The sequence below is a fragment of the Triturus cristatus genome, chromosome 7 (assembly GCF_964204655.1).
Source record: "Triturus cristatus chromosome 7, aTriCri1.1, whole genome shotgun sequence".
In the NCBI taxonomy this organism is placed as follows: domain Eukaryota; kingdom Metazoa; phylum Chordata; class Amphibia; order Caudata; family Salamandridae; genus Triturus; species Triturus cristatus.
This window is the reverse complement of record NC_140590.1, coordinates 1,365,429,324-1,365,456,087: the sequence shown is the minus strand read 5'-3', so window position 1 is coordinate 1,365,456,087 and position 26,764 is coordinate 1,365,429,324.

Genomic DNA, 26,764 nt, shown 5'->3' with positions numbered 1-26,764 from the left:
TATAGCGGCATGGATTAGCAAATTTAGCGGCACAAATATGGAAATTTAGCGGCACAAATATGGCAATTTAGCGGCATTTTTGCGGCACTTTATTTTACTCATAATCATTCATTTTCAGCCTTAGATCAATGGAAACTGTTTTAGCAGAGTATTCCACTTTGGAATAGACAACCTGGGATAGGGAACAGAGGAAGCAGCCCACAAGTGAAGGCTATTATCCCTTGGAAATGCAATCCTCCATTTGCTTTAGTATAGGTTCTGAGAAGCCCATCAAAGATGTCCTGGAAGCATCCCATAGGAAATGGCATTCCAGAACCTACAAACCAGGCGTCAGGCTTTCTGTGTCTCGAGTCATTTGCTTTCCTTCCTGACGGCAGATAAGGTCAGGCACATCGCGAGGAGCCTGGCTACCTCACTGAATCATTGTGCCATCAGCAACTGCCAAGCAACGAGCCTGGCTACCTCACTGAGTCATTGTGCAATCACCAACGGCCAAGCGTGGGGCCTGGCTACCTCATTGAGTCACTGCGCCATCACCAACTGCCAAGCCTAGCTACCTCCATGGGCCTTGGTGTCTTCAGCCTCTTCACAGCGCAGTGGCATCTTCATCAGCTGCTGAGCCAGGATCTCGCTTGTGACCAAAGCTTTCTTTGTAATAAGCAAACTTCCTAAAATTTGCTATTAATGTCGATGATTTTAAACTACCTACAAAAGGCAGGGCCTTCCATTATTTTCAAGGGCTAAAATATAACGCATTTTTTTATTTTTTTTTACTTAAATCTATTTATGCCATTATTTAACAGTTACAGACAGTGGGCGGCAGTTTTGGGGAGATCAAGCAAACCCAGGGTTACTCTAAAGGCTGCGTCATGGTGAGAGGTAAATCGTCATGTATTCAGCATGCTAAACATTTTTCACTGCTTGTAATATTCTAAAATCCATGCAGGCAAGTGAAGAATTACAATTACCTTAAAAATGTACCACCTTAACCTTTTCCCTGCATTCCTACAATTTCGCGGGCACTTTTGTAAAAATCGCGGCATTTTTACAAAAGTGCCGATTTCGCGGCAAACCGCAAAATCGCGAAATCCTGGAGTGTCTGCCCAATGAGTCATTACTAGTAGCCGGGGACCCAAGACTAAGCAATATCAATTATTTGAACCACAATAAATTTCACAAAAATGCAGACACACACATTAAATCAAACAAATTAGGAAATACTTTGAATTTTTTAAACATATGATAATAAAATACACTTTTTACATTTAATGGGAAGGTTGGAACTTTTCTCCCCATCAGAAAGCACATTATGTTCAAACAATATGTACAGTTCATAAGGCCCTTTTTCTCCACAGTCCCGCGGGGATTAAAGCTATGTTTCACCTGCACATTCCAGGTAGAAGCCTCCGATCGACACACCGTAACCTGCTTAATGTGCCGAGGACCCGAAATAAGAAGTGGGGAGATCGAGCTCTCTCGATTGCTGCAAGCAGACACTGGAACTCTTCCACAAAGCCTTAGGGCTATTCCAGAGTGCTGCCTTTCGGAAAAGCACTTAAAACCTGGCTCTATACTCTATCTCTGAATTTCTCTTTTTTCTGGTGGGCGTATAGGTAGAGTTTAACGCTGGCCGGCTGGCTATAGCGCTTTGATACCCTTGGGTGGTTGTTGCGCTAAATCAAAAAACCCAACATTTCTAAATGCAATTGAGGCCACTCATCATCTATACTATAATCCATTTGATGCCCTTGCACTGCGCTGCTCTCACCAATCAACCTCAGGACAGCAACTTTATTTTAGCCTCCAATTTCAAATTCCTTCACCTTTACAGAACAGTTTAAAACTTTCAGTTCTACATTTTGCTTTTTTATTCATTTATACTTTAAATAGTATTTAATTCTAAGCAGTCGCCCTGAACAGGAGACGCGGACGCTTAGGGGTCCCTGGAACCAATCGTTCAGAACCGCTCATTTAAATTCTAGTACTACCACTCCAGTCCCTTTAGAGAAATGGTCATATTGGCGCAGCAACCATGCATGCATATTTTGCAATACTAAATCTGGAGACAATGCCGATACCCATTTAATATGCAGGACATCATACATTACAAATAATTTGAGCGATAATTTGCTCAAGACTTGAAAAGTAAGGTGTTATATCATCTGGGTGCACAGACGCAGAAGTCTACGAGGTGAATGAAAGAAAATAGAAATTATAAAAATAGGAGATATTTGCCCCGCCCCCACCCCGCCCCCATTTGGGAAACGAAACTGGACTGTGCCAAGTAGACGAAGCAGAGAAATAGGCAACTTTCTGCTATTTTGTGCGATTATCTCTGCTCAGTCATATGTAGTGCAGGGAGAAGCTCACAAACCGTAAGCACTGCACAACCGTCCACACTGCCAAACAACTGGGTGCGCATTAAAAATTTGTGAGCGGATTTGTGCCTTTTTATGGTCTGGTTCGACAGCGCAGCTGTTTCCAGACAATTATGCGAGTTGAGAGGAACTTTGATTCCACCCACATGTTGGGAGGCAGTAGTACATGTTTTGATTAGGCAGAAGTTGTGTCCTTCCACATAAAAGAGTGCTTGCCCTCCACCAGCTGTGATAATTGTATCTATCCAGCTGGCTGAGTGAACTTTAAGGGGCACCCACATGACATTGCAATACTGTAAAAGTGTCTTAGATAAGTTGGTCATTTATGGTGTTTGCCTTTCTCTGGTGGTCGCTCAGATAGGAGAATGTCAGTCACTAACCTACATGAATTTTTTGGTCTGGCTTGGCAGTGGAACGGTCACCTGACCTTTCACCTACATTATTCCACAGTTCTTAGGTGCCACACAAATACATTATCATACAACATTCATTTAAGGCAAGACATATTGCCAATGCTAGTTCCAACTGTGGTGGAAGCGGCGCTTCTAAATTCCAAGTCTTTGCACCAGGATCTGCTTCCACTTAACAGAGAATGGAAAAAAAATAAAAGAGCCATCAAACCCTAAAAACACCATTTACAAGTAGGCTTTGTGCTTGGTTGTCATCAGATCTGGCCACCACATGCCCCCCCATACCAATTGATTTCCAGCACGCAAGTAAGCAATGCACGCGCACAGAGGTTTGAGTGTCACAACACTGCACAGACATACATAACGTTTACACTTCAGTGACAAGGATATCCTGCAGGTTAGTAAGTGTAGAATGCAGTCAAGACATTATTTAGAGGATTGGACGCTGGTGAAATGGATTCCAAATTACAGGAGCCAGCCTGATCTCTTATCCACATTACAAAGTCTGCTGGGCATATGGGTGAGAGCACTGGATGGGACAGAGCACGTTCCTACCCAGATTGGAAAATGTTTGTCCATAAACCCTGAAGCACGACTTCGAGAATTAAATGACTTCAAAGAGCTTCCTGTCGTGTCAACCAGACTGGGACACTGAATACATTGCACCCTGCGATTTTTCCCAGGTTGGAAAGCATGGTGTATTCATCACACTGAATGGAAGGTAAATGGAAACATATCATGTCAGGTCAACTTTGAAGATTCAAAGGGTAAGCTGGGACGATCAAAGAGGAAGAGGGTCATATTAAAAATCTAGAAATGCCTGGAAAAGCAGTTTTAAGACAAAAACACAAATTAGGCAGTTGAAGCCAACCTGAAGGCCTTGACTAGATAAATTACTGAGTAGAGAAAAGACTAGCTAAATCAAGCACACAGCTACATAATAACTAACCTAGAAGGGAACCTGTATTTTTTCACCAAGGAATCCGCAGCCCAAAACTTCCCGGAGGATGCTAAAGTACAGGTAATTAAAAGACCTTGCGGAATGGGATACTGAAGGTTCTGTAGGCGAGACGGCAAGCTATGGTGATCCTAAGATGGCTGGGCATATATCCTTGGGGGAGGAGCAGAGAAAAGTTGATTTCGTTTAAAAACGTGCATTCAATTCAACTATGTTCCTTGGTCCTCCTGAGCCAATTTAATGGGCGTCACGGGAGACTGAATTTACTGCAGTGTGCTCGGGCGATGTATAGACATTGTGCAATGCAAGACAATTGCTAGCACACCCTCCTTTCGGACACTGTAAAAGAGAGCATTACATGTTATGCAATGCTGGGGAGTTCACTGGTATCCATCAATGCAAAACGGCCTTTCATGTATGTTGCAAGCTTATGAAATTAGCCACTTGCTGTATATGAAGACAAAAAATGTACTGTAGTTAAAGTGAGAAAGCACCTGCTGGAGATTTGTAAAATCAGAAGCAGGTCCTGTTGAAGATCAGTGCATAGTGACTTCGGTCTCCAGTCAACCTCTTTAGGTATGCAGTTTTGCAACATTCACGAAGGCTGCAACTGCTGTAAGAATTTCACTTTTCCACTTCTAGTTGAGGATTTTGCAAGAGGGTGATCGGCTGGAATGTTCATGCGACATGAAAGGTTCATCTACCTCCGAGGACAGACCGCTTATGCTCAGAGACAAATAAGCCACTGTCTGTATTGCGAAGACGTCAACGGTCCCTTGATCACAGCTAGTGAATTTGTCCATGTCGCTTTCAGCAGAACCAGAAGAGCAACGAAGTCGGAAGAAGCACGCATCATTTATTCAAGCTAACGCATATTATGGCTGCTTAGCATTAACAAGACAAGCCCGGCGGAGCGTGGCGCGCGCGTGCTTGGGGGCGAGTGCTTCTGCGCAAGCACGTCGGTCGCAGAAGCGCGTCCACAGACCCCGATCGCTGCGCGTGCCCCGGTCTGTCTCCCTTGAGAGGCATCACGGCAACAATAAGTCTCGTTGGCGGCAGTGCTTCGCGCTGCAACGCCAGCGAGACCTAAAAATGAATGTTCTCATGTTATGTAACTGGTGCTATGTAAAGCGCTCTGATACCTGATTGGATTCAGGTCAAGTTCCCGCTATGTAAAACTCTGCAAAAAAACCAAATAAAAATAAAAACTGTAAAGGTACTTGCTGGCTGGTTGAACAGGAATGATTCCCTTTTTAGATTTCATGCACATCACATGGAAATATAATTCCTATTGACACAAAAAAAAATGTAGTATTGGTTTTGAATATTTGTTACCTGAAGACATAGTTTAAACACACAAAGAAGACTAAAAAAACAAGCATTTGCAATGCAATAGGTCTCGCATTTACGCGAGTTTGAGCTAATGACATTGCAAATAATGCCTTTTTTTTTTCATTTTTAAAACATAAATAAAAGGCATTGTTATTTACAATGCCAATGGCTGAAACTCTTGTAACTGCGAGACCTATGCATTGCAAATGCTTGTTGTTATGGTGCCCGTCTCTTGTACCCTCTTTTGTGATATTCTTATTTTTCTGTGGTAATTTGAGATGTGAATTGATGGCCACTGCTCTCTGTATAGTATATTTTTGGGGGGGATATTTTATGTTCTGTGTCAAAGTATATCTATAAGGTATTAATAGCGATATTGGTTATGGATTGAAAATGTAAAAAAAAAAAAAGATGGGGGCGGATGGTGTTGACTTTCTCCCTGCAACCTTCATAATCAGATAAATTACCCTGATTCACTTATTTGGGCAAAATATTTAACACGGAAGACATATGGAATTTTGGTGACGTCTGACTTCGAAAAGAAACTCCACAATGCAGACGGCGGGTCTGAAAAAAAGCCTTTTGGAAATATTGGAGCAGCGGCATTAACCTTTTAATCCTAAAATGGAGATAGGGAAAGGCACAGCGAGGATGTACATTTTAGTTACCAGCCCATAAACACGATGCTCCAAAGCATGTGTGCATACAGGAAACTCAATAAAACAGAATTAATACCCTTGCTCTTCAGTCATGCCAATAATTTGTAACGCTCCATGGTCATAAACCGGCTACTATAGAGCATATGGTGCTTAGAAATACAGCTCTGCCTCCTTGCAACGCCCCTCACGCACCCGCCACACAGCACTGAGAGGAAACATGCTAGGATGATACTGCAATGCCGTATAATGTTACCAAATGATATGGCCACATGACTACAATTACAATGTAATCAAGCAGCGACGGGTGGAAAGCAAGTAAAAACCGCAACGGACAGAAAAAAAATAAAAACAAAGATGAGCCAAATGCAACGGGGAAAAAAAACTGCAATGGGCAGAAAGCAAGTAAAAACAGGGACAGGCAGAATGCAACAAAAAACAGGATAGTGGGGGGGGGCTTGGCAGCCGTGTATACAGTTGTTGGTGGCCTATTAGGTCAACAAAGTTAAGACCGCAGGTTAGGACTAGGACCAGCACCTCCCCGGTGCATCGGGCCTGGGCACGCCATTGCGTGTCTTCAGCTTTGTTTTATCTTAGCCCCTGTGCCCGGAGAGCACGAGCCGGCTTCGTTCCTGAGCGGGTGCAGAAGCTGCCGGTTCTGTAGCTGCTTCTCCAAGGGGGACATGAAATGGCAGGTAAAAAGAGCTCCATGAAAGACGACAGACTACAAAGAGCTTCTTGTTTCGCACACAGCAATCTTGTCATCACAATGGTTGGACATTTGTCCCCAGTGGGCTCCATTTTCAAGTCACGCAATATGTTTTTCAGGTTTAGGATTACAAATTGAAGTATGCAACAAGCAACATGATTATTACCCTTTCCTACAAACTGATGTAAGTGCTGTTGCCACCCTGCTCCAATACTGCACTCCAACACAAGCAGGACTGCTAGTACACATGCCTTCTTTGAGTCAGAACGGGTCAGTTAAATAGGTACCAGAACACTGCTATTGACAACGTTTAAAACATCAAATGTATAGTATGAAGCCTACACGTGATAGCTATTAAAAAAATCGTTGAAACACTGCCTTCAAGTAAGGTCCCGTAAATGTAATCTTAATGTTCAAAACGGTGCTCACGGTTCCAGAGGGGAGTTCAAGCTCAAAGTCGCAAATTTAATGTTACTAAGGGAACTAATAAAAAACAAACAAGCGGCAGTGAAAGCGATCGCTTATTGAAAAACAAACGAGTGGTGCGCGCGCGCCACAGCGAGACATGTATTTTCAATTATCGCGCCCGTGTCTTGGTACGATAATTGAAAACACATGTCAGCAATGCGCGTAATAAACACCAATAGGCCATGGGCGGAGCAATGCGCTCGCCTTTGGCCAATTGCATGCTGTCTTTCATAAAAAGACGCACGCCAAGGCCAATAGCGTGGGCCAAAAGGAAAAGCACACGGATTCCTAGGTCCATTTCCAAACCCCTACAAAAAGTCTCTCGCTGCGCGAGCAGGGCTGCGCACTGCACCGCTAGGTGCGAGACCTATAACAGGAAAAAGAAAGAATGACGGAGAGAAAAAAGCATTGGCAAAGTAATGTATTGGCTCACCAATCCTCGCACTGAATTGCAGTTATATTTAGGGGGATTTGCACATGTGAGTGGCAAAATGCTGTCACTCACAGCGCAAGTAAGTCGACTACTGAAGTCAGCTCTCCCATTGCCACATTCTTGATGCTGCGGGTGGGAGAAAAATGTGATTGACAGTTAAACAGTCCAATGGATTAAGAGGCCTATCTATCCATGTATACTTGTTTGTTTTATTACTTTGAACTATTCTGATTACATGAGGCTGGCAAAACAGATAGAGCTCTCTCTAAGCAAGGCCTAATCAGTAGGTAATTGAAGTGCTCATGAAGACAGGGTGTAGCTTTAACAATGACTAGACTCTCATGTAATTTTCTATTAGGCGTGTTAGATGGTGATGATAGTTGCCAGCGTTTTGCAATATTTTGCACACCTTGTCTTTAAACAAACAAGCTCATTCAAATAACAGGCGTAGGGAAACATGTTTGCTTACTTTTCCTCTGTGGCTGATCGAGCTTGCTTTCTTCAAGGTAACGCGTGGAGCCGGCATGTATAGAAAGCTCTGCGCCTACAGCACAGTGTTCAGGTTCTACCTCAACATGAGGTAAGCAGCCATTGAGGCGCCAAGTCAGAGCCCGCCAGGACAGGGCTCACGCGGACCGGAGAGAAGCAGTCAGTCATAGAACGCTGACTCCCTGCTTAAAATGGAAGCTGCAGCCCAATAAGAAGCATTGTGTGTGGCCCGCCAACTCCCAGCGGTCTAATCTTGGAGCTAATTATAATTAATAGTGCAAACTAAATACTGTTCTTGACCTGTTTAGTGTATGGGTGGGTGTGGCACAGGACTTTGCACTTTGTTTCTTTCTGTTGGTCTACCTATCTGTCTATTGCTCAACTGAGTGTGGCTGTTACATTTATCAGACTTCATTAACCATTGCCAATGATAGGGCTTTGTTGCAATGTTGTGTGCATTTGGGTTTAGTATCTTGAAGAAAGCTTGTTCTCTTCAGTGATATTGATGTTGGTGAGAGATTCTGGGTGTGCTGTTATAATGTACACATTTAGTCAACTATATCCTTATTTCAGAGTTTTGAGGAGTGTTAATTCCTTAGATTTTCCATTAAATGATCACTCCGTACATTGAAAAGTTTTAATGGCACTTGCTAAAGCCACCTTCTTTTCTGACCACATTTCCCACGTGCTTAAAGCAGGTAGAAACTGAAGGGAGAAATGGCTTTGAACAAATTAACTTTTAATTTCATTGTCTTTCTGTTATTTTCGATTCCCGGCCAAACTTGTGATGAGGTGAATAGTCGGGTGGTACCACCCAGAATCGGTGAGATTAAACACTATCACCACGTTTTCTGGTTCAACTCAGAATGAGGGCCTATGTAGTTAGGTGTTGTGCATGTGATGTTTTCAGGCGATTTGTCGCAATTATGTGTTGTGTTGGTGTAGGCTGAACAATAAATGTGTAACTTGATATGCATGTGCTGTTGAGTTTGCAACACTTAGCCAAAAATGGGGCTTTTTAGGAGAACCTAAGCCAAAATTTGCAACTCTCCACTTCATTTCATTGGAGTGCTCCTAGAAAGCCAAATACACGAAACAAATAAACCATGTCCTGAGTGATACCGGGTCTTGTGGATATTTAAGGGGGTTGTCAAAATGTCCCCTGGAGATTTCTAGATTGCCAAGTGCCTGTCTGCCACCAGGAAGGTGTGTGCAGCAAATATACAGCAAAATAAAGTAACAACGTCCAACTCTGATCAAAGCCGCCATTCATCTCTATCACAACTTGCAAGAAGAGGTGACAAGGAATGTGCAAAACTGGTTTTGGGAGTTTCTATTGACCTCGTACCTGATTGCAAACACTTCCACTTACAGTACCCAGAAGACTTTAGGAAAAGTAACCTGTCCTGAACTATCTTGTTTGTATTACAAGAAAACAGACCACTTAGTGAGATGGTTTATTCGCTCAAGTACTGCATTTATCCTGGATGCTAACAGAAACTTTGATACTTTATTGTAAATGACTGATCTAGTTTAAAAATAGGCGTTATGCACATCTTACGTGCAAAATACCTAAAAAATGTACTCTGATGTACAACATAGGCGCGCCCCCCACCACATGTTCTCTGTCAGACAGTATCCATCTCAAGGAAGCCACCAGTCACCTCTAGTCCTCACTGTACACAGAGGATTGCTATGGTATGTTCACTGTTGGATGTATGACATTACAACGCGTGTTATTACAACGCGTGCAGCTACAACGCATGCGATGTTACAACGCTATGCCATTACAACGCAAGTCTTTACATCGACTTGCACTAGATGGCGTGCTAACATTAGAAAAGTGTAATTTACTATTCCAACTCCAGTCCACGTAACAGTAGGGAAGGTGTTGGGATAGTAAACTACACTATTTGTAATGTTAGCACGCCATCTAGCGCAAGTCTATGTAAAGACTTGCGTTGTAATGGCATTGCGTTGTAACATCGCATGCGTTGTAACGCATGCGATGTAAAAGCTGCACGTGGTATAAACCGCATTGTAATGGCTGTTCCCCTTCACTGTTTCTTCAAGGTGTTACTTTACCATCTAGGGCAGGTTAGTCACTAACAGGCAAACACAGCTAAACTGATGTTCGACTGCACCAGTGACCTGCTTCCCTTGAGGCTGCAGCACAATTTCCAAAGAGGAGCTGTCCCACAGGGAGAGCGTCTCCTTTGAGAATTAGTTTCCACTCTAACTTGGGGTTCGTAACTAATCATTGGTTTCCAACCGCATGTGTGGCCACAAACAATTGATACATTAATGCCTTTCAGAATCACAAATAGGAGGGGCACACCCCTTTCACGCCCCTCCTATTTTTGATATTGAAGGGTTACCAAAGTCCCTTTACGAGTCCAAAAGACTTTTCTGACTTATAAAAAGGCTTTTTCACATCGTGACAAGCCCTCTTCCGGTTGCAAGTCATGTGATTTTGCCACTTGCCTGCTCTACGACAGCAAAAGAGCTTTGTACACTAGCCCTTAGGTCAGTGTCCGTGAGCACACAACCAAGTATATTCATTCTAAGGCATCAAATTAAATCATTTTAAAGGAAATACGATGAAAGAAACAAACTTCATATTTTATGAGCACGGAATCATCTTGATACAATCACAATTAATTGGCGAGTTTACATTTTGCTTTCACAAACGTATTGTCTCCCTGCTCCAGGTCTAGGACTCATGTCTCCGTTTTGAGGCTTGTAGAAGCTGTGTTGTGGTAGCAACGGAGGTGTTGCATAAGGCTGTGAATAATTCTGAACATTGTAACAGTAAATGATAGCATTTGACGTCTATTATACACTGTGATGGCTATCAGTTCGATGCCACATTCTACCTCTATGCCATTATTCTGAAATGCCCTTAGACTGATGACGTAAAATCCACTTAATTCCACTGCAGTTACAGCACAACATGGGCAGAGTGCAGAGAAAGCACAGGTGGAATGTGCAGCGGCTGGAATCAGCTGGTTTGGGAAGCTGGAAGAGGTAGTGTTTGACTCTGGTTATCATTTGGGCCATGTGGTCAGAGCTGGGGGTGTGCTCGTGGGTGCAGAGGTGCTGGTAGGTATTGGTGATTGGCAAAGCAGCCAGTGAGCTCAGTGACGGGTGTTAAACTGACGCACCCAGTGACTTGGCTATGGTGTTGTGCAGGAGCGTAACACAGGTCCCCGCATCCCCCGCGGTGCGGGGGGCCCTGAGCTGCAGGGGGCCCCCTCGGCATAGTACTTATGCCTGAGCTCTCCGGAATAAATCTGGAGGGGGGACCCTCCATGTATATTGCAGGGGGGCCCCTTGAACTTTCGTTACGCCACTGGTGTTGTGAAGGCTTGTGAGTTATTGTGCAGGGTCAAGTGACTGTTCCAGCCACGGCCCGTGCAGGTAAGAGCAGTGGGGCGATGGGGCCAGGTGCAGGGGATTTCGACAGACAACAACGGGGGAAAATTAATTACTTATTTAATTTTCCCTCGTGGTCGCCTGTAAAATCTCTCCCCAACCCCGCCCCACTGCCCTACCGCTTTCACCTGCACGGGCCACAACTGGACTGTTCTGCTTTCTAAACGGTAGTTTGATTTGGCACTTGTTCAGGTGTCATGCACTCTCCGAAGGATGGGTGGCAGTGTGCAGTTTTAAAGGCATATTGCGCTCTACTATGGATTGTGTATTCATGACTACAGTCAAAAGAATAATTCCATGCCCCTGTGCAGGATCCATTGCAGTCTTTGGAGCCTGGGTATAAAATATTAATGTTTACATGAAATAGAGAAGCAATGGCCCTTATGAAGTGATTTTCTTTTTATACTAACTGGCACATGCATCAAAAAAGACTTTTGCGATTCCTTAATAGCGATTTTTAAGGAATCGCAATTAAGGAATTGCAAAAGCCTATGCATGTAGGAATCGCTATAAAAATAGCGATTCCTTAAAATTCCTTAAGTGCTAGTCGCAAATAGCGGGTAGCAATTAAGGAAAGCCATCCCATTCATTCCTATGGGCCTCCAGGCCCATAGGAATGACTTGGAGATTGCATGAGCAAATTGCGAGTACCAGTAGGTACTCGCAAATTGCTCATGCAATTTCAAGGGTGCAAGGGTGTCCAAATGACACCCTATTGCACCCCTGAAATTGTTCTGTGCACATATGTTGCACACACACATGCTCTAAGGGCATGTGTGTGCGCAACATGAAACTTAGAAAAATGCACAAAAGTGCATTTTTCAAAGTTTTTGCAAATTACCATGAAGTTCAACTTCATGGTAATTTGCTCCCCCTATTAGCGAAATCGCTAATTTTTTAACTTTAATGCATTGCATTTAAGGAATCTCAATTTGGGATTCCTTAAATGCAATCGCAATTTAAGGAATCGCTATTTACTGATTCCTTAAATTCCGATTTTTGCATTTGGTTGATGCATTGGGATTCGTTTTTTTTAACTCGCTAACAGGTGTTATTAGCGATTCGGTATTTTACCGACTGGATTTTGGCTTGATGCATGAGGCTGTAAGTTGGATAATTTGAAAGTGGCCCACCAGGGGCAACACATATAATCGTATTTAAGGAAAAAAAATAAGCCCCTGCTGAATCCAGGGTCCTACAGACCGATAACATTAATTAATTGTGACTCAAAAAGTTATTCTAAAATCTTGGCAAATCGGTTTGGTAGCATAATTGCTGCACCAGTATCGTCTTGACAACAAGGGTGTATTGCCAGCTATGGGACAGTCGATCATATTAAAAAAGTGATAACTTTATTGGACATTGGTGAAGACACACAGGAATAATGGGCTTGATCTTATTAGATGCCGAAAAGGCATTTGACCGGGTGTGATGGACCTTTTGTAGGCAGTGTTAGAGAGATACGATTTTGGCCCGGGGTTTATTAGAGCTATTAAATCACTATATTCTGTCCCCAGGGCCAAATTACGGATTCTGGGATATAATCTGAAGAGGTCTGTATTTCCAGGAGGACAAGACAAGACAAGGCCGTCTATGCTCACCACTTCTTTTTGCCTTATACATTGGCCCTTTGATTACAATGCTGAAAAGGAACAGGCAGATTAATCCGATATCTGTAGGACAGGTGGAATATAAGGTACTAGCATAATCAGATGATGTAACAATTATTACAACAGACCCTCAACAAGCTTTGGTGGGGATTGAGGAAGCAACAAAGGCATTTGGGGCTTCATCAGGTTATAAGTTGAATCAGGGGAAAACTCAAGTGGTGTGTACTAGTAATATTGGGCAGAATGACTCTCGGGTAGTGGAATCGCAAGTTATGTTGTTTCAGGTAAACACAAGAAGCAACATTGTAGATGAGTTTTGATGCATGAAAGATACGTTTTTTAAAATAGGAAAAAGTACAATCAACATTGCACTCTTAGTAGTTCATTGGACTTGGGGATTCCCAGGGAAAGTATTCAGATATTCACGATTCAAATATGTACAGTTTCACTACCTATACGAGATAACACTGTACCACAGAAACCTGCACCGTATCAACTCTTTAGGACCCAACAACTGTCCTAGATGTAGAGAAGGTGCATTGTTCTTCCAAGTGGTATAGTCATGTCTCAAACTAGAAGACTGTTCACAGTAAGAAATGATGAAACTCAAGACAACCGAGGTGGTACGTAATTTCATTGGTCTTTTACTATAATTGTCCAAATGACAGACATCCAAGTGGTGGTGATCATCCATGACTGGCATGGTTGCAGGATGAAAATCAGAAACCATTAGATAGGTGGAAGCTGAAATTAAAATGATCAGAATTAACCCTTTCGATGCGCATGACGGAGCGGTTCCGTCATGCGCATCGGTCGCGCTGTGCGGATGACGGAACCGCTCCGTCACGGCCCCGCCCGCGCAACGAACCTTCAGCACGGCGCGGTAATCCACGCCGCGCTGAAGGGGTTAAGTGGGAGGTCAGACTCCACACACCTGACACAAGCATGGAATACAATCCTGCCCCGGGGGATGATTTACCCTGTGATACCTTGACAGACCTTACGAAACAACCTGATCTCTATTCTGTCATCTTTAATTTAAATCTGTGTATTTAAAAAATCCACTGTTACTTTGCTGATTGTTGCTGTAAAGTGTAGATTACACTCATTATTATTGATGACTTGTACCAACTCCCTGGCCTGTTCAATTGTGTACTCCCAGATAACAAATAAATCATCGATGAACCTTAAACATGCTTTTATGTTTTGCTGCAAGTAGTTCTACCCTGAGGACCAGCTCCTCTCACAGCCCCATGTGTAGGCATGCATAGCTGGGGGAGAAGCTGGCCCCCATGGCAACTCCCCATGTCTGCATTATTGTTTAAACAGAAAGAAATCATGTCAATTAACATTCTGTTATGTTCTTTTAAATGTCCTGTTTTTTTCTCAAAAAATTGCTTTAACACCATCTACATGTTGGATACTGGCGTATAGGGATGTTGCATCTAGGGCTATTAAGCAATAGTTACTCTACCATGTGATTTTCATCAGTTTTCTTAAAAAATCACTAGTGTCTTTTACATAGGAGGGTAAAGTTTTCATGTGGTCTTGTAAAAAATAATCCGCATATTGGGATGTATGCTCCAAAAGGCTATTACGGGCAGAAATGATTGGTCTGCCTGGAGGTTTGTCTGGATCCTTGTGGATTTTGAGAATAAAATAGAATTGTTGGTATCACGGGATTATCTTGCTTTAAAAATGTATACTCAGCTGTTGTAATCAATCCATCTAATTTCCGTGCCTGTAATTTATGATAAAATTCAGTATAAATCAATTTCAAATTGGAGACACTCATTTTTAAATAAAATGTTCTATCATTTAGTTGTGCATATGCCTCTTTTGTATATTCATCCTTACTCCAGATGACAATGTTTCCACCCTTGTCCGAGTTCCGTATCACTATTTTGTTGTTTTCATTCAGTTTTTTCATGAGCTCTCAATATTTCCTTTCTCTCCAGTTTTCCATGTTTTTCGAGTTTTGCACCTTGTGATTTAGTTGCTTGATTTGCTCAACCACCTGCTCATGAAATACATCAATTGAATCCCTCACAGAGACTGCATTAAATGTGGATTTCGGTTTAAAGGGTGTTATTTTGCTTACTTAACTGTTGTCGTCGTATTCCTCAGAACTGATCCTTCTGTGTTGTCTCTTATTTCTGAGGTGTCTCTTTCCTGGTCCCTTAATTCTTGCAGAGTGCTAATTAATGGTAGATCAGATTGGGTCAAATTGGATGTTAAAACCCTTGGCATTGCTTCCGCTAAAATCTGTTTCTGCTTGTTGATGTCCTTATTTGCCAGTATGTGTAATTATTTAAATTTTAATTTTCGCACACCTTTATATATATTCAGCCTCATTTTTGCATAGTTGAAAGTATTGGTAAGGCAGTATGACAGTCCTAAGCTTAAGATTTGTTTTTCCTCATTAGTCAATGATATTTTAGCAAGATTCATAATGGTTAATTCGTCCCCGCTTACTTGTTTTTCCAGCGTCCAACATTTGACTTCTTCGGTCTGGTAGCGTATCCTGTGCGCTTTTCTCCTTTGTCTCCGCCCATTGTTTCTGTTTGTTCTATGTTGGTTTTCTGTCCTCTGGGTCGGAGAGTTTGTCTTCTGTCATACCATAAAGAATTGAGCTTCTCTTCCAATGTTCTTTTCTGAGGTTGTTGTACCTTGCTCATATTTCTGGTTTCTTGCTCAGAATCACTGTTGACCGCTGAGCTAAGTTTCGATTGGGATGTGTTTTATCCTGCGTCTCCACTTTTGGAACCCCTGATTCTTTGTTCCTCTAGGGCTTTATGCTTAGCTGTACGTAGCCCTTCATATTTCTTAGCGAAAGTGACAATTTGCCCCAGCTCGTAATCGGTTTTATCACGGTGAAATTTGAAAATTTTGCTTTGCTTGATTTTCTATTCCTCTTTTTATAAACGTATTATCATTTCACTTTGCGATTTTTCCTTTTCATCTGCTTGTCCCATACTTTCCAATCCCTCATTTAATTTGTCAATTTACTCGAGGAGTGCAGCGCGATCTATATCTGCATACTTGATTAGGAGGAGTACTAATCTTCTGGATGATTCGAGGTTTGCTCTCGGCCCATTCTCGCATCATATTAGAGTTCGTTTTTTCATACCTTGGCGCTATTAATATACGTAAGCCACAGGGGATTCTACCTACATCAATGTATCTTTGTAGGGACCGCGACTCCCACCACTTACTCTGTTCCATTTTCATCTTTTTTTCCAATTTAATTTCTTTTTCCTTTACTGTGTTTGTTTGACCTGTTGGTGCTATATTGCTTGTATCCACTTCAGCGAACACTGCATCAGGGGTTGCTTTTACTAATTTCAGGTTGGCTTGGTTGGTATTTGTGAGAAGTTGGCCTGGTATATGCTGTTCACTAGTTCTAGTGACCACCTTGTACCATGCCAAGCAACCCTTATGGTGTGGTTGTAAGTCAACCTTTTTGGACTAGCTGCCCTAGTGGTAGCGTAGGCTAAGCAGTCTTTGAGGCTAAACTCGTGATGCGTGTTAAGCCAGCTGTTTTACCAAATGCAACCCCCTTTTATACCAATGAAAGGACACCACACAGATATATATTCAAAATATATATGTATTTATTTCTCAAAGTAACCCCTAGTCTCTTTATGAGCACAGGAGCACAAATCGTCAAACAAGATTACAGTAGAATACACAGAAGTTGCACTTTATATGGATAGGCCCTGGTGGCCACTCAAACCATATACTAAAATAGTGGTATAAGTACCACGAACAGAAAAGGGAAAAGGCCTAGGGCCTCTAGAATCGCTGGGCCTACAAGGAGCTAACGTCAGTTAGTGACCAGGAGGTCCACGGGTGGCGTGTGCAGAGCAAATAGTCACACGCGTGCTCCCATAGGTTTCAATGGGTGCGTAAAAAGTACAAAGTTACTGCAAAAGGAATCTTCCGGATGACCTAGGAACTTAAGATTTGGAACACAGGCACTAGAGATGTATTACTACACATGGGCACCGGAGTACCAGCTTTACCTCACCCACAGGAAGCGGGTGCATAGGCCTCAAAGTGCGTCGGGTTTCTTCTATCTGTTCCGTTGAGCCTGGGACAAAGATGCTGCAGGCGGTCGGTCGGGAAGAGATGCAGTGGATCCAAGAGTGGATCGGAGATGTTGAAGACCTGTAAGCAGAGGGGACAGTGTTCACAGTCACTAGCCAGTGACCAGCGTGGCACCAGGTGGGTACCAGGCGATGTCGGGTGCAAACAGGTGATGAGGGGTAGCTTGTCTCCGCAGCCACGTGGTCCCTGAAGGTCGACGACGTCCAGGAGTCGGCTCACGAGCTGTCCCACGCAGGCTCTCGCTGTCGGCGGTGTCGGCGACTTGATCGAAGCAAACAAGCCTTGGCAAAAGCAATTGCAGGAGGATTCGGAAATCAGCTGTTGGTTCTGACCAGCAAGGTCAGATGGATTGCTCCTTTGGAGGGGAGCAAGGGCCAGTCTGGAGCAACCAGACCAGCGGTGTTTGTCGTAGATTTCGTCGCCAAGATGGCCACTAGCCAGCGGGCCAGCAACCGGTTAGGCGCGTCGAGTGGCAAAATGCAGAAGGGCCCCACGCAGATCGTGGAGATGCTGGAGGGCTCACCTTTGGTGCAGATGCTGCTCGAGGGTTGGGCTTCTCAGGACCCAAAGCACAACTTGGAGGGAGCCTCGGTTGTTGCACTGGTCAGCTTGTCGTAGTCGTTCCAAGATGGCTGGCTCCACGTGTCTCGGTGCCTCCACGGGTCTCCTCTTTGCAGGGACTGTGGATCGGGCGGTGAGAGGTCTGGGGGTCCAGGTCTTGTCAGTCTCTGGGCTCGGGCTCCGGCGGGAGGCGGCGGCAAAGCAGACGGTGATTCGCTGGATGGTGCTTGCGTTAGCAAGGTGGTCACTCCCTGACCACAGGGGAGATTGGCTTCAGTCCTCTGTGCAGCAGAGCGTCGAAGTTCCCGTCTTCTTCTTAGTTTTAAGTTGATTCCAGGATGTCTGAAGTCTTAGGACACAGCTCCTACCTTTAAGCGGATTCTAGGGGCCGGACTACCTGCTAGGTCCCTCCCTATGGGTGGGACCAGGAAGGGGGGTGGTTACACCCCCAATCCTTTGTCCAGCTCGCCCCAGGCCCGGGACTGGTGTGCCCCAGGACCGGTTTGAACTGGCATATGCACCGAGGCTCCTTGTGAGCCACAGGCATGTCTGGTTTCTTTCAAGCCCCACCTGACCAATACACAAAATCCTGTCTGGGGTGGTGCACGCACCTCCCCTGGCAGGAAACCCTTTGTCCACACCTCCCAAGCTGGAAGGACTCCCAGCAGCAGGAGGGCAGACTTGTGTCTGTGGTGGCAGCATCCATTTTGTGGAGCTGAGGCTATGTCTGATTTTACCCGGGTTTCAGGTACTGTACATGTCGTGTCCCTCTAGAAGGGTGGAATGCTAACCCCGTCGCCAGAATTGGCGAGGGGTTAGTATTCCAATTCGTATGACACCTTACTCGACATGTTTTGATAAAGCCAAACCAAAGATAGCATTTAACCGCGAGGTTCATAATGCACTTAAGAGTATATGGTATGACGATATCTGGAAACAGTAGAAGGAAGTTGTTCCGACCACTGCAGACAGGCTCAGCTCATGCCAGAGCACCATCTCACATGGAACCAAGCACTCTGCCTTCAGGATTGTTAAGGCCTGCCATAGGAGTGACTTATAGGTTACCAGGTGTCCCATTTAAGGTTAGGTATAGGTATACTACACCTAAGTAAGAGGTGATTACACCAACTTACCCCAGCTGAGTGATCAGCCAGTTGTGTCAGATTGTTAGGCCAAGCCTGGGGTGGCATAATACATGCTGCAGCCCCTGGCAGGCCTTGGGTACACCAATGCCCTGGGTACCTAGTGTACACTGGTACAGGGGCTGACAGGGTGATCCACTTCCAATTGGTTATGCACCTAGGGTGCATAGTTTTAATTTAGTAGAGAGAACAGCAGGCTGGGGGTCTGATTGGCAGGCCCACAGCCTCAATATGTCAAAAACCAGTGAAGCAAAAAGCAAAAATTTGGGGTGACCATAGGATAGCAGACCCTACTCTCCTACACAACCCCCCCCCAAACGCTGGGACATTAAACTAGCCTTGACCAGTCTCGTCTTCATGTCCTAAGTGGAAGTACCTGGAGAGACCATCTGCATTCCCATGGTCAGTACCTGGCCGGTGCTCCACTGTAAAGTCCATCCCCTGTAGGGAAATGGACCACCTAAGCAGTTTGGGGTTTTCACCCTTCATCTGATTTAGCCACAAGAGGGGCTTATGGTCGGTCTGAATCTTGAAGTGAGTGCCAAACAAGTATGGCCTCAGCTTCTTCAGGGCCCACACCACAGCAAAGGCCTCCCTCTCAATAGCTGACCAATTCTTCTCTCTGGGGGTCAACCTTCTGCTAATAAAAGCAATGGGTTGGTCTTGACCATCTACATTAAGTTGTGACAGCACAGCTCCCACACCCAACTCAGAAGCATCTGTTTGGACAATAAACTCTTTGGAGTAGTCAGGACTTTTCAGGATAGGTGCAGAGCACATGGCCTCCTTCAGGTCATCAAATGCCTTTTGACAGCTTACTGTCCACTGAACCTTTTTGGGCATCTTCTTGGATGTCAGATCATTAAGAGGAGTCACAATGGACCCATAGTTCTTAACAAACTTCCTGTAATACCCAGTCAAGCCCAAGAAAGCTCGAACTTGAGTCTGGGTGGTTGGAGGGGACCAGTCCTTGATGGATTGTATCTTACTCTCCAGTGGTTGAACTTGGCCTCCACCTACAAGGTGGCCCAAATACACAACCTTACTCTGCCCTATCTGGCACTTAGTAGCCTTGATAGTGAGGCCTGCCCTTTGCAGAGCCTCAAGAGCCTTCTTCAGGTGGATCAGGTGATCCTCCCAGGTGGAACTAAAGACAGCAATGTCATCAAGATATGCTGCGCAAAAGTCATCCAACCCAGTAAGGACTTGGTTCACCAGCCTTTGGAAGGTGGCAGGTGCATTCTTCAGACCAAAGGGCATCACCACAAACTGATAATGCCCACCTGGGGTTGAGAATGCTGTTTTGGCCTTAGACTCCTCAGCTAACCTGATTTGCCAATAGCCAGCTGTCAAGTCAAATGTGCTCAAAAACTTTGCAGAAGCTAGTTTGTCTATGAGCTCATCTGCCCTTGGAATAGGGTGTGCATCTGTCCTGGTGACAGCATTGAGTCCTCTGTAGTCCACACAGAACCTCATCTCTCTCTTGCCATCTTTGGTGTGAGGTTTGGGGACCAGAACCACTGGGCTAGCCCAGGGGCTCTCTGAGGGTTCAATGACACCTAATTCCAGCATTTTATGTACCTCAGCCTTTATACAGTCCCTGACGTGGTCAGGTTGTCTGTAAAGTTTGTTCTTTACAGGCAGACTGTCACCAGTGTCCACAACATGGGTACACCAGTCAGTTTGACTAGGTATCAAGGAAAACATATGTGAAAATGATTGTAGAACCTGTCTACATTCAGTCTGCTGATGGGCAGTGAGGTTGCCTCCAAGGGTCACTCCTTCAACTGAGCCATCTTCAGGGTTCTGAGACAACAGGTCTGGGAGAGGGTCACTCTCTTCCTCCTGTCCCTCATCTGTAGCCATGAGCAAGCCCATGTCTGCCCTGTCAACATATGCTTTAAGCCTGTTAACATGGAGTACCCTGTGGGGACTCCTGGGAGTTCCTAGGTCCACCAAGTAGGTGACCTCTCCCTTCTTTTCCAGGATTGTATGGGGTCCAGACCATTTGTCTTGGAGTGCTGCTGGGGCCACTGGCTCCAACACCCATACCTTCTGTCCTGGCTGATACTCAACCAAGACAGCCTTTTGGTCATGCCAAGCTTTCTGTAAGGCCTGGCTTGCCTCAAGGTTTTTAGATGCCTTCTCCATATACTCAGCCATCCTGGAGCGGAGACCAAGTACATAGTCCACTATGTCTAGCTTAGGCTTTTTGAGAGGTAACTCCCATCCTTCCTTCACCAAACACAGTGGGCCTCTCACAGGGTGCCCAAACAACAATTCAAAGGGGCTGTAGCCAACTCCTTTTTGTGGGACCTCTCTGTAAGCAAACAGAAGGCAGGGTAGAAGGATGTCCCATCTTCGCCTGAGCTTTTCAGGTAATCCTTTGATCATACCCTTTAGGGTCTTGTTGAATCTCTCAACAAGCCCATTGCATTGTGGGTGATAAGGGGTGGTGAACTTGTAGTTGACACCACATTCCTTCCACATAGCTGTTAAGTATCCAGACATAAAGTTGGTACCTCTGTCAGATACTACCTCCTTAGGAAACCCCACTCTGGAGAATACTCCCAGCAGGGCCCTGGCCACAACAGGAGCTGTAGTGGTCCTAAGGGGAATTGCCTCTGGATACCTGGTGGCATGATCCACTACCACCAGTATAAATCTGTGCCCAGATGCAGTGGGAGGATCCATGGGACCCACTATGTCTATTCCCACTCTTTCAAAGGGAACCCCCACCACAGGTAGTGGTATCAGGGGGGCCTTTGTTGTGCCACCTGATTTGCCACTGGCTTGGCAGGTAACACAGGAGCGACAAAACTCCTTTGTATCTTCATTCATATGAGGCCAGTGAAAGTGAGGGACAAGCCTGTCCCAAGTCTTGTTCTGGCCTAAGTGTCCTGCTAAAGGAATGTCATGGGCCAAGGTAAGAAGGAAGCCCCTAAATTGCAGAGGTATAACCAACCTCCTGGTTGTACCAGGCTTGGGGTCTCTAGCCTCTGAATAAAGGAGCCCTTCATCCCAATACACTTTATGGGTACCTTGAGCATTCCCAGCAGCCTCAGCAGCAGCCAGCTGTCTGAGGGGTTCAAGAGAGGGACAGGATAACTGAGCCTGCCTCAAGTCAGCCCTTGAAGGTCCCCCTGTCCCCAGAAACTCAACCTGATCAGGTTCAAGCTCTTCAGGGACAGTTCCTTCAGGGTCCTCTAGATCAGCTTCCTGGGAAGGCTGATCATCACTCTGAGGCAGGGGGGAAGGCACAGCCTTGACCCTCCTGTTCTTCTTCTTGGTAGGTGCTTGGTCCATTGTTCCAGGATCCAAGACCTGTGGTTCAGTGAGGCACTTTTTGGCCTGTGACCTGGTCACAGCAAGGACATGTGATGATATACCTAACATCTCTGCATGAGTCCTGTACTCCACTTCTGACCATAGAGAACTCTCTAGGTCATTGCCCAACAAACATTCTACTGGGAGGTCTGCACTAACCACAACCCTTTTGAGGCCAGTTACCCCTCCCCATGAGAAGTTAACAACTGCCACACTGTGTGAAGTAGTGGCATTGCTGGCATTGGTCACCAGGTAGTTCTCACCTGGTATGTACTGTCCAGGGTCCACAAAGCCTGGTGTCACCATAGTGACACTGGCACATGTGTCCCTGTAGGCTTGAGCCACTTTGTCATTAATTAAAGGAGTCTGTCTGTACTTGCCCAGGTTACTGGGGCTCACAGTCAGGGACAAATCAATGTCCCCATCACAGATCAAGACTGCCTGTGTAAGGGTTCTGTCTAAGTCAGAATCTCCTTCAGTTCCCATAGTGATTCCCACTACACCCTTTGTCTGGGGACCAACACTGCTAACAGTAGTACTGGGAGCAGGTGCCTTAGGGGCAACAGTGTTGGGGGCTCCACCCTTTTTGCAATCACTAGTCCAGTGAGTTGTATTTTTACAATGATTGCACCAGGGTTTCTTCTGACCTTCTTTCTTCTTCTTGGACTGTTGGGACCCACCCTCCTTAGCAGTAGTTTGGGGCCCTGTTGAAGACTTCTGGTCTTTAGGTTTCTGATCTCCACCCTTTTGGTCTGTTTTCTTCTGATCACCCCCTTGGCCCTGGTTCTGGTTCTTTTGCTTAACCCTGGTTCTGACCCATTTGTCTGCCTTCTTTCCCAATTCTTGGGGAGAGGTCAGATCAGAGTCAACCAAGTGTTGATGCAGTTGCTGGTTTTGACAGTTATTTAAAATCTGTTCTCTCATCATCAAATTATACAATCCTGTAAAATCAGATACCTTACTTCCCAGCAACCAACCCTCCAAAGCCTTAGTGGCACATTCAATGTATTCAGACCAGTCCTGAGTCTGTGTCTTTTGGGTGTCTCTGAACATTAACCTGTACTGCTCAGTGGTTAAGCCTAACCCATCAACTAGAACACTCTTCAGGACTCTGTAGTTTCTGACATCCTCTTCTCTAACAGTGAGGAGTCTGTCTCTGCCTCTTCCTTCAAAGGAGAGCCAGAGGATTGCTGCCCACTGGTCTTCAGGAACCTGCTGTACTTTGCAGGCTCTCTCAAGAGCAGTTATCCATTTGTGGATGTCATCCCCACTTTTGTAGGGGGGCACAACCTTAGACAGGTTTCTATTGTCGAAAACCCTATCTTTGTCCTTAGGGACAATGCTGCCACCAGTGGGTATAGACCCACTCTCTTTATGCTGTCTAGCCTTGCTAAGTTTCTCTTCCATCAGGGCTACTTCTAGCTCCTGCTTCCTGATCCTCAGCTGGGCCTCTTGCATCTTGGCCTCATGTTCCCTCCTCTGAGGGGTGGTCATCCTTCTCCTGGAGTGACCTTGAGAGCCTCTAGAGCCATGGGAAGCATTGGAGTCACCTGAGCGATTCCTTTGCCTTCCAAGCCCTGTGTTAAGTCCACTGGGGAGATCCAGTGGGTTGAACCCACTGTCAGTCCCCAATAGCCTTGGTTTAGCTGGGCCCAGTATAATACTTGGCACTGGGCTAGTTCTCCCTTCATCCTCACTACTGTCAGTATCCTTTTCACTCTCATCCTCTGTGGTAGGCATCCCATCTAAGGGGTGACTATTGGGAAGGGGTACTTCAGTGGCATCTTTAGAAGGGGGGCCCCCTGTTCCTGTCCCTAAGGGGGCTAACTGGGAAGCTTTCTTGAGTGCTCTCTGATTCTCATCATTCTGTAAGAGCTCTCTGAGCTCAGCAGAGTTTGGGTTCTTGGGCTGTTTAAGGCCTCTAAGAGTTGCCAAATGCCTGAGCTCATTCTGATTAAGGGTAGCAAAGCTGGATGGTGCCCTCTGGGGGTCACTCTCAACAGAGATGGGTACAGTGGACCCCTCCGCCCCGGCCATTGCTCTTAAGTGTGGGTGGATGTGTTGCAATCTACCTACACTTGGGTTTACCTACTAAACCTATCTAGTAGTTGTAGTCAGGGTGTGCTACTCCCTTTGCTCTACAACAACTAAGTTCAGTAGAACTTAAGTATATCTAATCTTGTTTTATATGTACCTACAGGTACCTATGTGATCTTTCAATTGGTAACCAAGAGATTACAATGGTAAAACACAGCAAGCTCAAATCCAACCGCTGCTCACCAATGTGAGAAGTTGGCCTGGTATATGCTGTTCACTAGTTCTAGTGACCACCTTGTACCATGCCAAGCAACCCTTATGGTGTGGTTGTAAGTCAACCTTTTTGGACTAGCTGCCCTAGTGGTAGCGTAGGCTAAGCAGTCTTTGAGGCTAAACTCGTGATGCGTGTTAAGCCAGCTGTTTTACCAAATGCAACCCCCTTTTATACCAATGAAAGGACACCACACAGATATATATTCAAAATATATATGTATTTATTTCTCAAAGTAACCCCTAGTCTCTTTATGAGCACAGGAGCACAAATCGTCAAACAAGATTACAGTAGAATACACAGAAGTTGCACTTTATATGGATAGGCCCTGGTGGCCACTCAAACCATATACTAAAATAGTGGTATAAGTACCACGAACAGAAAAGGGAAAAGGCCTAGGGCCTCTAGAATCGCTGGGCCTACAAGGAGCTAACGTCAGTTAGTGACCAGGAGGTCCACGGGTGGCGTGTGCAGAGCAAATAGTCACACGCGTGCTCCCATAGGTTTCAATGGGTGCGTAAAAAGTACAAAGTTACTGCAAAAGGAATCTTCCGGATGACCTAGGAACTTAAGATTTGGAACACAGGCACTAGAGATGTATTACTACACATGGGCACCGGAGTACCAGCTTTACCTCACCCACAGGAAGCGGGTGCATAGGCCTCAAAGTGCGTCGGGTTTCTTCTATCTGTTCCGTTGAGCCTGGGACAAAGATGCTGCAGGCGGTCGGTCGGGAAGAGATGCAGTGGATCCAAGAGTGGATCGGAGATGTTGAAGACCTGTAAGCAGAGGGGACAGTGTTCACAGTCACTAGCCAGTGACCAGCGTGGCACCAGGTGGGTACCAGGCGATGTCGGGTGCAAACAGGTGATGAGGGGTAGCTTGTCTCCGCAGCCACGTGGTCCCTGAAGGTCGACGACGTCCAGGAGTCGGCTCACGAGCTGTCCCACGCAGGCTCTCGCTGTCGGCGGTGTCGGCGACTTGATCGAAGCAAACAAGCCTTGGCAAAAGCAATTGCAGGAGGATTCGGAAATCAGCTGTTGGTTCTGACCAGCAAGGTCAGATGGATTGCTCCTTTGGAGGGGAGCAAGGGCCAGTCTGGAGCAACCAGACCAGCGGTGTTTGTCGTAGATTTCGTCGCCAAGATGGCCACTAGCCAGCGGGCCAGCAACCGGTTAGGCGCGTCGAGTGGCAAAATGCAGAAGGGCCCCACGCAGATCGTGGAGATGCTGGAGGGCTCACCTTTGGTGCAGATGCTGCTCGAGGGTTGGGCTTCTCAGGACCCAAAGCACAACTTGGAGGGAGCCTCGGTTGTTGCACTGGTCAGCTTGTCGTAGTCGTTCCAAGATGGCTGGCTCCACGTGTCTCGGTGCCTCCACGGGTCTCCTCTTTGCAGGGACTGTGGATCGGGCGGTGAGAGGTCTGGGGGTCCAGGTCTTGTCAGTCTCTGGGCTCGGGCTCCGGCGGGAGGCGGCGGCAAAGCAGACGGTGATTCGCTGGATGGTGCTTGCGTTAGCAAGGTGGTCACTCCCTGACCACAGGGGAGATTGGCTTCAGTCCTCTGTGCAGCAGAGCGTCGAAGTTCCCGTCTTCTTCTTAGTTTTAAGTTGATTCCAGGATGTCTGAAGTCTTAGGACACAGCTCCTACCTTTAAGCGGATTCTAGGGGCCGGACTACCTGCTAGGTCCCTCCCTATGGGTGGGACCAGGAAGGGGGGTGGTTACACCCCCAATCCTTTGTCCAGCTCGCCCCAGGCCCGGGACTGGTGTGCCCCAGGACCGGTTTGAACTGGCATATGCACCGAGGCTCCTTGTGAGCCACAGGCATGTCTGGTTTCTTTCAAGCCCCACCTGACCAATACACAAAATCCTGTCTGGGGTGGTGCACGCACCTCCCCTGGCAGGAAACCCTTTGTCCACACCTCCCAAGCTGGAAGGACTCCCAGCAGCAGGAGGGCAGACTTGTGTCTGTGGTGGCAGCATCCATTTTGTGGAGCTGAGGCTATGTCTGATTTTACCCGGGTTTCAGGTACTGTACATGTCGTGTCCCTCTAGAAGGGTGGAATGCTAACCCCGTCGCCAGAATTGGCGAGGGGTTAGTATTCCAATTCGTATGACACCTTACTCGACATGTTTTGATAAAGCCAAACCAAAGATAGCATTTAACCGCGAGGTTCATAATGCACTTAAGAGTATATGGTATGACGATATCTGGAAACAGTAGAAGGAAGTTGTTCCGACCACTGCAGACAGGCTCAGCTCATGCCAGAGCACCATCTCACATGGAACCAAGCACTCTGCCTTCAGGATTGTTAAGGCCTGCCATAGGAGTGACTTATAGGTTACCAGGTGTCCCATTTAAGGTTAGGTATAGGTATACTACACCTAAGTAAGAGGTGATTACACCAACTTACCCCAGCTGAGTGATCAGCCAGTTGT